Here is a 12,309-nt window from a genome sequence, read left to right on the forward strand (position 1 = left end):
GTCCCGTCCGGCGACAGCGGCTCAGCGACTCTGCGGCGCGCCGGGCTGCGGGGCAGGGCTGGGCGCGCAGCGGGGCCGGTGGCGGCGGCGGCGGCGGCGGCGGCGGCGGACGGGAGGAGGACCGGGGAGGAGGCGCCGGAGCCGCTCCAGCCCGCGCCAAGTTAAGCAAGTTGGTCGCCGCTGCCCCCTCTGGCGGGCAGCGGCTGCCCCGCAAGGACCGGGCCCCTCCCCCCTCCCCGGCCAAGGTCAAAGCGAGGCGCGCGGTACGCCCGGGTCCACACAGGCCTGCCCTGTTCACCCTCGCTCGTCTTGGGCCGCGCCTCTTCTCCGGGAAACTCGAGTCCCCAGTTTCCTCGGAACGCGCCCCGGCTGCCACGGCCAACGGATGTGACGAGACTCATCGGATACCAGGGGGGAAAGTTTCGGGAACCCTTAAAGGGGCAGCGAGGGCCTGAACTGGCTCCCTGGCCGCGCGCGCCCGGCTGCCCCGCTGGTGTTCCCTCGCCCCTTAGTGGCGGGGACTTCCAGGGGTGACGTGGGGGTCAGAGGGAAGCGTAGGGAAACGCAGAAAAGCCGCGAGCATCTCTAGGAGTGAAAGAGTCTGCGCCTCCCCTCGCCAAGTACGTCCCTGCAGCCCTGCAGCCGCCCGCCCCCCGGGGTCCTGCTGCTTCTCGGGGCCTCTTCTGTGCCCAGCCCCTCCAGCCCCGTTCCTGCCCATCCCCCGTCCCCACTTCGGGGGCCCCTGAGTGATTTTGAAGAGGTCTGAGTGGAGGCTGGGAGAGGCAAGGGTTGCGGGAACCCGGGGAGGACGCGAGAGCTTTGGAGACTTCTCTCTAGAAATCTGGGGGAGGTAGGGGGCTTGGCTGCTGTAGCTGCACCAGCCTCGGTTCTCCCTTTGCGCCCACCGTTTGAGCCGGGGAGGTGGCATCCGCGGCTGGCTTTGAGCCTGTGCTTCTCCGCCCACTGCTCGACCGTAATGCAGATGCGATGCTGCCAGTAGCTGCTCCTTCACCTGCCCCAGGATTCCCTCAGTCCACCCAGCAAGTTACAGTCATCATCCAAAATCAGGGCCATTGAATTTACAGCTCTGCCTCCATTCCCCGCCCCCCCCTTCCCGCTCCCCCCCACGGACTCTCGGCGGATTATCTAATTAATAGTTGTTTAGCCACAGACACCGAGACCCAGAAATGCATTCAGTAATGCGAGCCACAAGGGTTTTTATTTTATTTTAGATACGAAACGCAGGGGAGACAATTCCATAAGCTAAAGTCCATCGATTTCTACGGAAACAAGAAGTAGAAAACTCCACCTCCTCCAGCTGAATTGCGTTGGCTGTTTTAAAAAAAAACAAGCCCATCTTCAAACAGCGGGAGGTTGGAGGAAAGCTTCCCTCCTCCCTGCAGTTTCCAGTTACTTCTACTCAAGATTTGATTTTTATTGCTGTCTTCCCAATTTTAGAATCAGGTCTAGCTCTGCAAGGGACCCTTATGTCAGAGATCTTCAGCTGTATTGATTTTCAGATGGCTTTAACTATAAATCACATTTCCCCAAACTATATCCCAACTATAACAAATCCCCAGCCACACAGAGAAAGGCCTGGTTGGGTCCCGTGATATAACCTAAGTTGATATTCCCCATAAATCTGCATAGTTATCCCAGAACTATTACATTCATATATTCACATTTCAAATTCAAGGTTGTAAAAGAAGTGTAATTTTTTTCAAAAATGGTTATTTATACTCTTCAATGTCCAGTCTTGAGGGGTTTCCAAAGACATCCAGACAGCTCTCAGAAGACTGTAACCTTGTAAAAAGCCCATGAAATTTATTAAGGACATTGACATATGGGCTGCGTGACATAGAAGTTGCAACATTAGGGACATTTGCTCTAGTAATTAAACAGCACAAGAGAAGTTTTTAAAAATCCAGTCTAATTAGGGTTGGTCCTTCAGGAAACTCCAGACTCCATCTAGTATGAGTATTCATGAGCTTTTCATTTTAAGAGGGCTAGTTTAGGTTTGGGAGTAAGCAAGTGCAGTAGGTATAGTCACAGAGAAACTTGTGCAGTTTTAACGGAGGGCAGAGCTGCCGTGTCAGAAAATGATGCAGGCGGCAGGGACAGCATCTGATGACCGTACCCTTTGTGGCCTCTGTTTTTATGAATGGTCTTAGAGTTCTTGATCCCTACTCAGAACTACGGTGTTGGCTGCATTTGGGAAACAATCATTTTACCTCCCAGGTGTTTTAACTGAAATCGTATGTGGCAGTCTTCCCGTTGGCTGGCTTCGGGTTTCTTTTACAGCATCCTTGAAGGGCTTCTCCAAGAAAGAAGCCACTTTCCATGGTGCTGGTGACCCATGCAGTGGGGAGGGAGGAGGTGACCCCCTCACTCCTTGATAGCAGCCCCGCATCCTCTCCAGACTGGCCCATGCTCCCTCACCTCACCCATAGCCTCCCCTTCTCCCCCTCCCTCCCTCCAGCCTGAGCACCTCCATTTTCAGCCATACACTTCCTTGGTCCATTCAGGAAAACCAAAGCCCTACAGTGAGATGGGCTGTCCCTCCTTGCAAAGAGCAAACACCATCATCGTGTCCCTGGACAGCAGGAGGTTGAGGAAGGGTCTCACCCCCCAGCCCAAGGAGCTCACCAGGGATTCCTTCCAGGAATACGAGGTGCACTTGGCCAGAAAGATTGTCATTGATGCGTATGTTGATGTTCCCTGGCTCTTAGGACTAGCTCTGAGTTCCTTTTATACCAGCAGTTCTCAGACTTTTTGGTCTCAGGCCCCCTTTACACTCTTAAAAATTGAGGACCCCAAAGAGCCTTTGTTTATGTGGATCATATCTATCAATAGTCAGCAAATGAGGAAATAGAACTGAGACATTTTAACAATATGTAGTCATTCATGTAAAAATCATAATAACAAACCCATCACACCACAAGATCGATAACATTTTAATGAAAACTAACTTCTGAGAAAAGTTAGAAGTGACATTAGTTTGCATTTTTGCAAATCCCTCTCTGCCTTAATAGGAGGCAGCTGGATTCTCATATCTGCTTCTATGGTACATTCAGTCTATTACGAAGTCTCTAGAAAATTCTACCAACAGGCAGGAGAGAATGAGCGTAAACAAGGAAATAAAAAGAGTTTTGAGCTAAAGGACCCCCTGAAGGGTCAGACCACACTTTGAGAACAGTTGTTTTGCACTAGCTTTCTATGGTTTCTACGTTTGCATCTTAAGTGCTTCTCAACATATAAAGATTCCTTTGTACCAGGCACTGTGTCAACAACTGGGCGGAAAAGGCAAAGTAAGAGCTGGTCCTTACGTTTGCGGACTAGATCGAGGGGCTCTTTCTTTTATCCTAGCGGCGGCCCCCCCAGACTTAGCAGGAGGGGGACCCAGGCCACCTGCAGCCCAGAGGAAGCTTGTGGATTTATCTCTTCATTCCCCTGCGGCTTCATGTCCCACCTGCCCCCAGGCTCCTTCTCAGCAACTTATGAAAGTTGAAGTTAAAGGCTCCTCTTCTCTCGCTTTTTAAACCTGTCCTGATCCTGCCTTTCTGCAGCTACTGCTTCTGATGCCCCCCCACTGGAAATGCGGCCTGCACCCCTCGTCCCAACTTCTTCCCCTCCCCCACTCACTCCTCACCTCCCACCCTGCGCCCACACATTGACAGGCTGTGTCCCTGTGGACAGTTCTCCATCCTTGTCCCTACCCCCCCCCCTTGGCAACATTGCACACTGGGCTCTTCATCCACGCCTGGCATTTTCAAGCCTGACTCTTCATTAGGATCACTGGGGATCCTGCCTGCGCCTTGAGGCAGAGCTCCAGAATTGCTAGTTTTCAAAGCTTCCAGGAGGATCTGGAATCCGAGCCTGGGAGAAATGAGATAAAACGTCAGATGGAAGAGGCTCAGTGCCCCCATAATCCTGAATTTCAGTATGCATCCCTGAGGTCTTTCAGAGTTAAAAAAACGATTCCTTGCTGTGTTGACTGAAAAGACCTAGAAAACGTGAGCATCCCCAGTGCCTGAATTAGGGTTTCTAAATATCATTTCCCTCTACACCAGGCCTCCTTGGAGAAGGCTGACTCCAGGCTTGGAACAGAAACCCAACAAGATGACCCTGGGACATTCTGTCATACCAGAAAGTAAGGATGTTATCAAAGATTCCTGAGGTCCTATCAGGAGCTGGGGCAGAGCTGCAACAATTGAAACATCATTAAAAGTAGTAATTGCAATGGCTCAGAACACTTCAATTATGTTGAAACTTATTCGTTCATAATGTTCTTTTAAAAAGTCCATTGTTTATCTTTGAAGAATGCTGAGGAACCCAATTCATTGTTTTTAAAAACTGGCAGAGAAAGGAAAAGAATCGAGCATTTATTATTTTGACTTTCTTGTACAAACCATGCCTCAGTGGAACCAAATAACTGATGAAGGGAAATTCCTCTTTATAGAAGTATTGCAGCTAATAAGTGAAGGAATGATTGAATTAGACTGTTGTCATTTTGCAGCCCCTAAAGAATTAATGGATCTGGGCACTGAGCACCCACAGCTGATAACAGCACACAGCATTCTGTGCTTCCTGATGGAAGGCCACCATGCTGCCTGTGAAATGTTCTGGTCAAAAAATCAAACCTGAATCTGATTAAGCCTCTAGACCACAGGTTGGCAAACCATATCCTGGGAGCCAGATCTGGCCTGCTGCCTGTTTTGGTTAATAAGGCTTTGTTGAAACACAGCCACACCTATTTGCTGAAGCAGTTGCAACAGAGACTGTATGGCCCTTAAAACCTAAAATATTTACTGCCCAACCCTTTATAGACAAAGTGTGCCAGCCCTGCTCTAGATCACAAGGGTCCCAAGACCCTTATCAATCAACTGCGATTTAGGGACTTTATTTAGATCCCGATTTGAACACATTGAAAAAGTTACTTATGAGACAGAGACATTTGAATACTAGTTGGATGATGTTGTGGAATTATTAACACTTTAGATGTAATAATGGCGTTGAGTGTGTGTGTGTGTGTGTGTGTGGAGTTCTCATCTACTGGGGGCATATACTGCAGTGTTTACGAATGAAATGAGGTTTGTTTCAAAATAATATGGGTTGGTGGGGAAAGTACCAGGCAGGGTTCTCAGTGAAACAGATAATCCTAATAACTAACCCTATCCACAGGCATCATTATTATTCCCATTTTACAGATGACAACCAAGGCACAGATTCAAAATCTGAGTTCTGATTTCAGATCCTGTGCTCTTCGTCACGGGGCTTGGGCCACCCCTTTGATGTGGACTTTCTGAAGATCACAGGATGGTCGAGCTGGGAAGGACCTCCAGAGGAACACCTGCCGGGGAGAGCCTACCAACAGCATCCACGGATCCACATCACTCCTTTAAAAGACATACGTTGAGTGCCCCTCTGTGTCAGATGCCACGTTACAGCCAGAGCCACATGGACCAATAAGACCAGACAGCCCCTTCCATCAGAGACCACAGACAGACTGTAAATATACTTCTTTTTGGAGACACCAGTCCAGCTTCTGGGTGGAGGAGAGTTGAGGGCGGTGAGCCTGGAGACGGAGACCAATTTGGAGGTCACGGCAGGAGTCCATGAGGATGACGGCAATGGGCACTGAAAAGGAGAGTTTAGCATCTCATGTTGAGAAGTTAAATCTGCGCAACACAGGGTAGAAGGATGATAGGGTTCACGTTAGCACACAGTATACATCTATGTTATCATGGCTTCTGTCTGCCCGTGGCTGGTGCCCGTCCACTTTCAGAGCTGAGCCACAAATCCCATCTCACCTTGATCCTCAAACAGTGGGAGGCGGGGGTGACGGATGTCCCTGTTTATGAGGGGACGCTGAGGGGCAGGAGCAATGAGCTCCCACCACATTCTGGACGCTCAGCTCTCACATCCTCTGACTTATTCTCCGAGGCGGGCATCCTGTGCTCAGGCCGTGGAGAAGGGCACCCAGGCAGGGTCGAAGGTCAGGCTGAGATCACGGCCAGTAACTTAGCCAACCTGATATGAATCCGGTCCATAAACTGCCCAAGCCTATGTTCTTTTTCCTAAACCACGTTGCCTTCTTTTTTTTTTTAAATTTTATTGACATATAATTGATTTACAATGTTGTGTTAATTTCTGCTGTACAGCAAAGTGATTCAGTTATACATATATATACATGTTTTTAAAATATTCTTTTCCATGATGGTTTATCACAGGATATAGGATATAGTTCCCTGTGCTCTACAGTAGGCCCTTGTTGTGTATCCATTCTATACATAATAGTTTGCATCTTCTAATCCCAAACTCCCAATCCTTCCCTCCCCCTCCCCCTTGGTGACCACAAGTCTGTTCTCTATGTCTGTGAGCCTGTTTCTGTTTTGTAGATATGCTCATTTGTGTCATATTTTAGATTCCACATATAAGTGATGTCATACGGTATTTGTTTTTCTCTTTCTGACTTACTTCACTTAGTATGATAATCTCTGGGTCCATCCGTGTTGCTGCAAATGTCGTTATTTTATACATTGTCTTCTTAAAATGACTCATCAGGCAGATCTTGGGACACAGGGAAGTAAGGGCTCACTTCCGACTTCCTTATACCAACCTTCCCTCGTGCATTTAAAACAGGTCATGGCTTTACAGAAAGCCATGTACACTTTCAGGAACACATCACTTGGATAAATAAGGCCCATCAGTATTATATTACATCAGCTGGGTTCCACCTAGGCAAGGCTCTACCTAGAAAGGTAGGCTGCCAAACTCGTGGACGTTTCCAAATGTTTGTCCACCGCCAGCCCTGCTCTTTGAATGAGTGCGGAGGTAACAGCCAAAGGAAGGCCCAAAGACTCTGAGCCCAGAGACCTGGGATCAGCTTCTGCCACAGAGCACTGGAACGTCCTCAGACAACCCTCTTCTGCTCTCTGAGCCTTGGTTTCTAAGGAAACACCCTCCTCCAGGGGTGTGTTTTCATCGAACCAGCATGAATGGCGCCCCCTGGAGTTGTGTATCGGTATGGTTTTGCTTGCTTTATTAGGCTCCCTTGATTCTCTTTGTTCACACTGTAACTGCTCCAAAGCCAGGATGCAGGTGCTAGTCACCTGAGAAGGCATGCATTTGGTTATGGTTCCTGTGCCATGGGTGGAAACCACTGTCCTTGGCGTTTCAGTTGCCAAACCACTTAAGGATCATTTGAGAAAGGTGTATGAGTCTTGGGATTGTCTGAAACTTTCTGTTGTTAACGTCCAGAAAGCCCAGCATAAATGCTTGCAAAAAGGTTTCAGGCGCTGGGGGATTCCTGGGGACCACAGTAGGAAACCCCTGTGGTGGCAGGATAATGGTCCCCTAAAGGTGTCCATGTCCTTGTCCCCGGAACCTGTGAATAAGTTACCTTATATGACAGAAGGGACTTTGCAAACCTGATTAAATTAAGGCCCTTGAGCTTAGGGGAAGAGCCTGGATTATCCCAATTTCCCAGCTGTGGTCAGAGGGAGCCATGATTACAGAAGAACTGTCAGAAAGATGCAATGTTGCTAGCTTCGAAGAGGGAGGAGGGGGGCCACAAGCCAAGGAATTCAGGTGACCTGAGAAAGATGTAAAGGCAAAGGAAATATTCTCCTTCAGAGGCACCAGAAAGGAAAGCAGCCCTGTTGGCACTTTGATTTTAGCCCAGCGAGATCCAAGTCTGACTCTGACCTTTAGAAGTTTAAGATAATAAAATTCATGCTGTTTTAAGCCACCAAGTTTGTGGTCATTTGTTACAGCAGCAGTAGGAAACTAACACACCACGCTTAGGCAACTGTATGCCTTCATACTTTAATAGCACAGAGACTGATGTTGCAGGGAAAAGCACAGATATTGATGACTGTGAGTCCAAAAAGGATTCAGGAGAGTTGGCTGGAGTATGAAAAATTTTAAGAATAACTTACCAGCTTATTTCACCTATATTTTATGTTTATACAGCGATACCTAAATTGGGCCGAAAACCTCTTTTCTAGGCATTAAACAAAGTACCTAAGTGCTAAGAAAGTATGTATGATGATTTAACGGTAACATTTTTTTTTTTCTCGGTGGTGCATGAAATAGTGGTTCTTTCCACTGAGGTGTGTATCTTACTATGGTTAGAGTTGGTGAAATTGACAACACTTGTGGAAGCCTTTGCTACATAGTAGCCACTCAAGAAATGCTGTACCTTTCCGGAAAATATTGTCTTAGATTTTAAGACTCTGTCCCCGTGGCTGTGTATTTCTGGGATTTGGGGGAGTGCCCATCTTCACTGTTATCCTTCCTGTCATTCGGCTCTAGGGTGTGGTCGGGATGCCCTCTCTCCCCCTCTGCAACTTCGCTGCTCTTTTCCATTGCACTAGGAACGGTTTCCATTTCTCATTCAAGAGACTGGGACTCATTTGGTTATGATGGCACAGGTGAGAGGGTGGAATCTTCGCCGCATTCAGCGAAGCTCTGGAGTTCAGAGCTCCTTCAAGTTCGGTGACTTTTACACCATCGTAATTCATTAATGTTCGTGCCAGTGCAGGCAGAGCCCTTGAGTGGTGAAATCAGAGGTGGGTTGCCGGCCACAGACCGACTCATTCTCTGCGCGAACGTCTTCTTTAATGCGCTGTTTTTACTTCGGTCACCGTCTGAAATCGCTTCCCTTTCCTGGTGGAAGTCTGGAGGAAGACAAATTCAAGCTAGCGCCTGCAAAAGCATCTGTTTTGACAGGGGCCATTTAGAGAATGGGACTGTCTTTTATGTGGATTTATGAGTTTGTGGGCGGAAAAAAGTAAAAGCATGAAAAAGGGAGGGAGTGAAGGGGAAAGAATAAGGAAGAAAGGGCAGGAGAAAATGTGAGTCAGACTGCAGTGGGTGTGGGGAACGGCTGGGAAACCGCATCATCTCCCCCTCCCCCTCCCAGCAGATTCCCGTGCCCGGTGGAGTTTCAGAGCCCCTGGCTGGTCCAGTTTAAATCAGATCAGCTTCACCTCGCACAGGAGAAAAAAGCAACATGGGCCCCGAAACCACCCTCTCTCTCAAGCTCAGGGCACAGGATGCCCTCCCTACTGCCCTCCCCCGCAAGCTCAGGGTGCAGCAGCCCATGTGAGACATCGGGGTGGGGCTGGAGGAGTGAAGGCAAAGGACCCAAAGAGGCAGATAATCAGAAAGGCCCTTGGTCTCCAAAAAGCAGCTAACCCTGGCACTTGACCTCAGATCGCCCCCATGGGTGGCCTGCTGTGTGATGTGGGACATCTGGTCTGGCAAGGTCCTAGCAGACAGTGGAGACCGAGAGGGCAGTGCTGCATTTCCTTGTAGGATGCCATTGTCAAAGGTGGGAGCGGGGCTCCAGGCAGCAGTGGAATGCCCAAGCATGCCCGGCCCCTGCCCTGAGCTCCCGGGCCCTTGGCTTGACACTGCAGAGACACCGATAAAATCCCACCAGCAGAAACGCTGGAAATGGGGTGGGCAAACCCAGAGCAGTTATGGGAGAACTCATTAAAAATCTCAGAAATTCCACCAGAGCGTCACATATAGGGTGACTGTCCAGCTGTGGCCTGCAGATAGGCACTGCCCATCCCCCATCCCCGGCTCAAAATGGCACCACCCCCTGCACACTGGTTCTTAGGTCTGGGCACCTGCGCCCACCCTGCCCCTGCTCCATCCCCGAGAGGAAGCACATCAGCTGACACCTGGCCCCCATCCCATTCTCTCCTCTCCCAAGGACTCCCACTAAACTGGCTACAGAGAGAACCTGCGCTACTACCTAAATTCGTCAGTCTTAGCTTTTACTTCCCAATACGTGCAGACAGTGAGAAGTTCCCAGACACTCCAGGAGAACCAGCGGCTGAAGGGGAGCCACTGGTCAGAGGGGGCAGTGGAGAACTTAACACAGAATTCTAAGACTTTGTTCCTGAGGGAAATTTCAGGAGCTATTCTAAGAAGGAAATAAGAGCTTTTACTGTTAAAAAAAAAAAAAATGCAAGTGGAGCTCAAAAAAGAATTCTTGGAGATAAAAACATAATTTTTGAGAATAAAAGAAAAACTCATAGAGGCAGTGCATGGCAAAAGGGACAGAGCTGAAATCTGAGGTGTAAATGAGCGGCTCAATGTAGGTCAGGGAATGGTTGGCAGCCCCAGAGTAAAGAGATGAAGAGGTGGAGACCACGAAAGGATAGATTTATGGGGAAGGGGATCTAGGGGACTTTTACTTTCATGTCACAAGTTTCAGGAAGGTAGAACTGAAATGGCGGAGGAGAAGCAAAGACCAAAGATACAAACATTCCTTGAGCTAAAGACATCAGATCAAAAATCCTCACCAAATACTGGGTGCAGTTATTGAAAAGGACACTCAGGAATTTCAATGATAAAGAGGAAATTGTTTCAACTGTCTAGCTGGCAGGGGAGTGTCTCCAGAAGACTGAATGGCGGTAGAACAACCAATCCGAGGTGAACGGGGCTGGTCCCAGTGTGAGCAGCTTTTGGAGGGAAAGAGCTCTCTGCTCCAGGCCCCTCTGTCTTGTCACTAACCTTAAACTAGGCACCCCCATACTCTACTCATCTTAGACTGAAGCGCACTTTTCAAGTCTTTTGCTCACGCAATACTTTGCCTAACTTTTGGTCTTTGTTTTTTTTTTTTTTTGTTTTTTTTTTAGCGGTACGCGGGCCTCTCGCTGTTGTGGCCTCTCCCGTTGCGGAGCACAGGCTCCAGACGCGCAGGCTCAGCGGCCATGGCTCACGGGCGCAGCCACTCCGCGGCACGTGGGATCTTCCCGGACCGGGGCACGAACCCGTGTCCCCTGCATCGGCAGGCGGACTCTCAACCACTGCACCACCAGGGAAGCCCTACTTTGCCTAACTTTTGGATTCTTTCTGTAGATCAGAGAAGTAGAAATGAAGACTAAGTAATTAACAGATGAACAGATCTCTTCCCTAGCTTCCCCTTCAGTAGTCTCACGAACAAACTGCAGGAACAATGTAGCATCTAAAGAAAGACCACAAGGAGTCAACAAGCCTGCACACAGTGGGGGATGGCGATCACTCTGACCCCCTCATCTCAATGATTAACTGAGATTACTTCCGTTCCCCCCCTTTTAAATTTATTTATTTATTTATTTATTTTTGGCTGCGTTGGGTCTTCGTTGCTGCGCACAGGCTTTTCTCTAGTTGCGGTGAGCGGGGTCTACTCTTCGTTGAGGTGCGCTGGCTTCTCATTGCGGTGGCTTCTCTTGTTGCGGAGCACAGGCTCTAGGCACGTGGGCTTCAGTAGTTGTGGCACGCGGGCTCAGTAGTTGTGGCTCACGGGCTTAGTTGCTCCGCGGCATGTGGGACCTTCCCGGACCAGGGCTTGAACCCGTGTCCCCTGCATTGGCAGGCGGATTTTTAACCACTGCGCCACCAGGGAAGCCTCCCACCCCCCGCCCCGCTTTTTTTAAAGATTTTTTTTCTGATGTGGACCATTCTTTAAAGTCTTTATTGAATTTGTTACAATACTGCTTCTGGTTTATGTTTTGTTCTTTTGGCCACGAGGCATGTGGGATCTTAGCTCTCCGACCAGGGGTCAAACCCGCACCCCCTGCATTGGAAGGCAAGGTCTTAACCACTGGACCACCAGGGAAGTCCCCCCTTGTTTCCCTTTAAAAGCTTTCATGGCTGAGCAGAATCTTCGGGGGTGTTTTTTGGGAGACACTGAGTCTACTGTCTCCCCAGATTGCTGTCTTTCTGATTAAAAGCAAGCTTCCTTTCTACCTACCTTTGCCTCTCTCGAGGATTGATTTTTGAGCGGTAAGCAGCTGGATCTGTCGGTTACACCAGGATTCTCTTTCCTTTGGGAGGGAACGGGGAGTGTGGTGTGCCTTCCTGTGCCACTTCTGAAAAAGATCTTACTCATGAAATACATCAACCAAACGGAAAAAATGAATTAGAAGGAGGAATTCAAGAAAAGGAAGGCGCAGTGTATAAGAGACAGTGACCAGTGATACAGTAAAACTCAGAGCTGAATCTGAACAGCTGTCGAGAATAGGACTGAAAGGCTTAACACAATTGTTGAGGAAGGATTCTTGAAGCAGAGGAGGCAGGATGTGAAAAAATAAAACCGCTCAACAACTGAGAACCCAGTGTCCTGATTATTTCACCAAGCTCTTTCATTTAGGCGGGGAGGGGTAGGGCGGGGATGAGGGGAAGGGGTCTAGCCTGGGTTAGGGTGGGGATGGTGGGAGGGGGTGTGGGAAGGGTTACTTGAGGAGAGAGGGGAGATGCCCCGGGTCCCACAACAAGGACTGAATCCTGACGCAGGATTCTCTACTA

The sequence above is a fragment of the Monodon monoceros genome, unplaced genomic scaffold, assembly GCF_005190385.1.
Source record: "Monodon monoceros isolate NGI ecotype Baffin Bay Population unplaced genomic scaffold, NGI_Narwhal_1 Super_Scaffold_11, whole genome shotgun sequence".
Classification (NCBI taxonomy): domain Eukaryota; kingdom Metazoa; phylum Chordata; class Mammalia; order Artiodactyla; family Monodontidae; genus Monodon; species Monodon monoceros.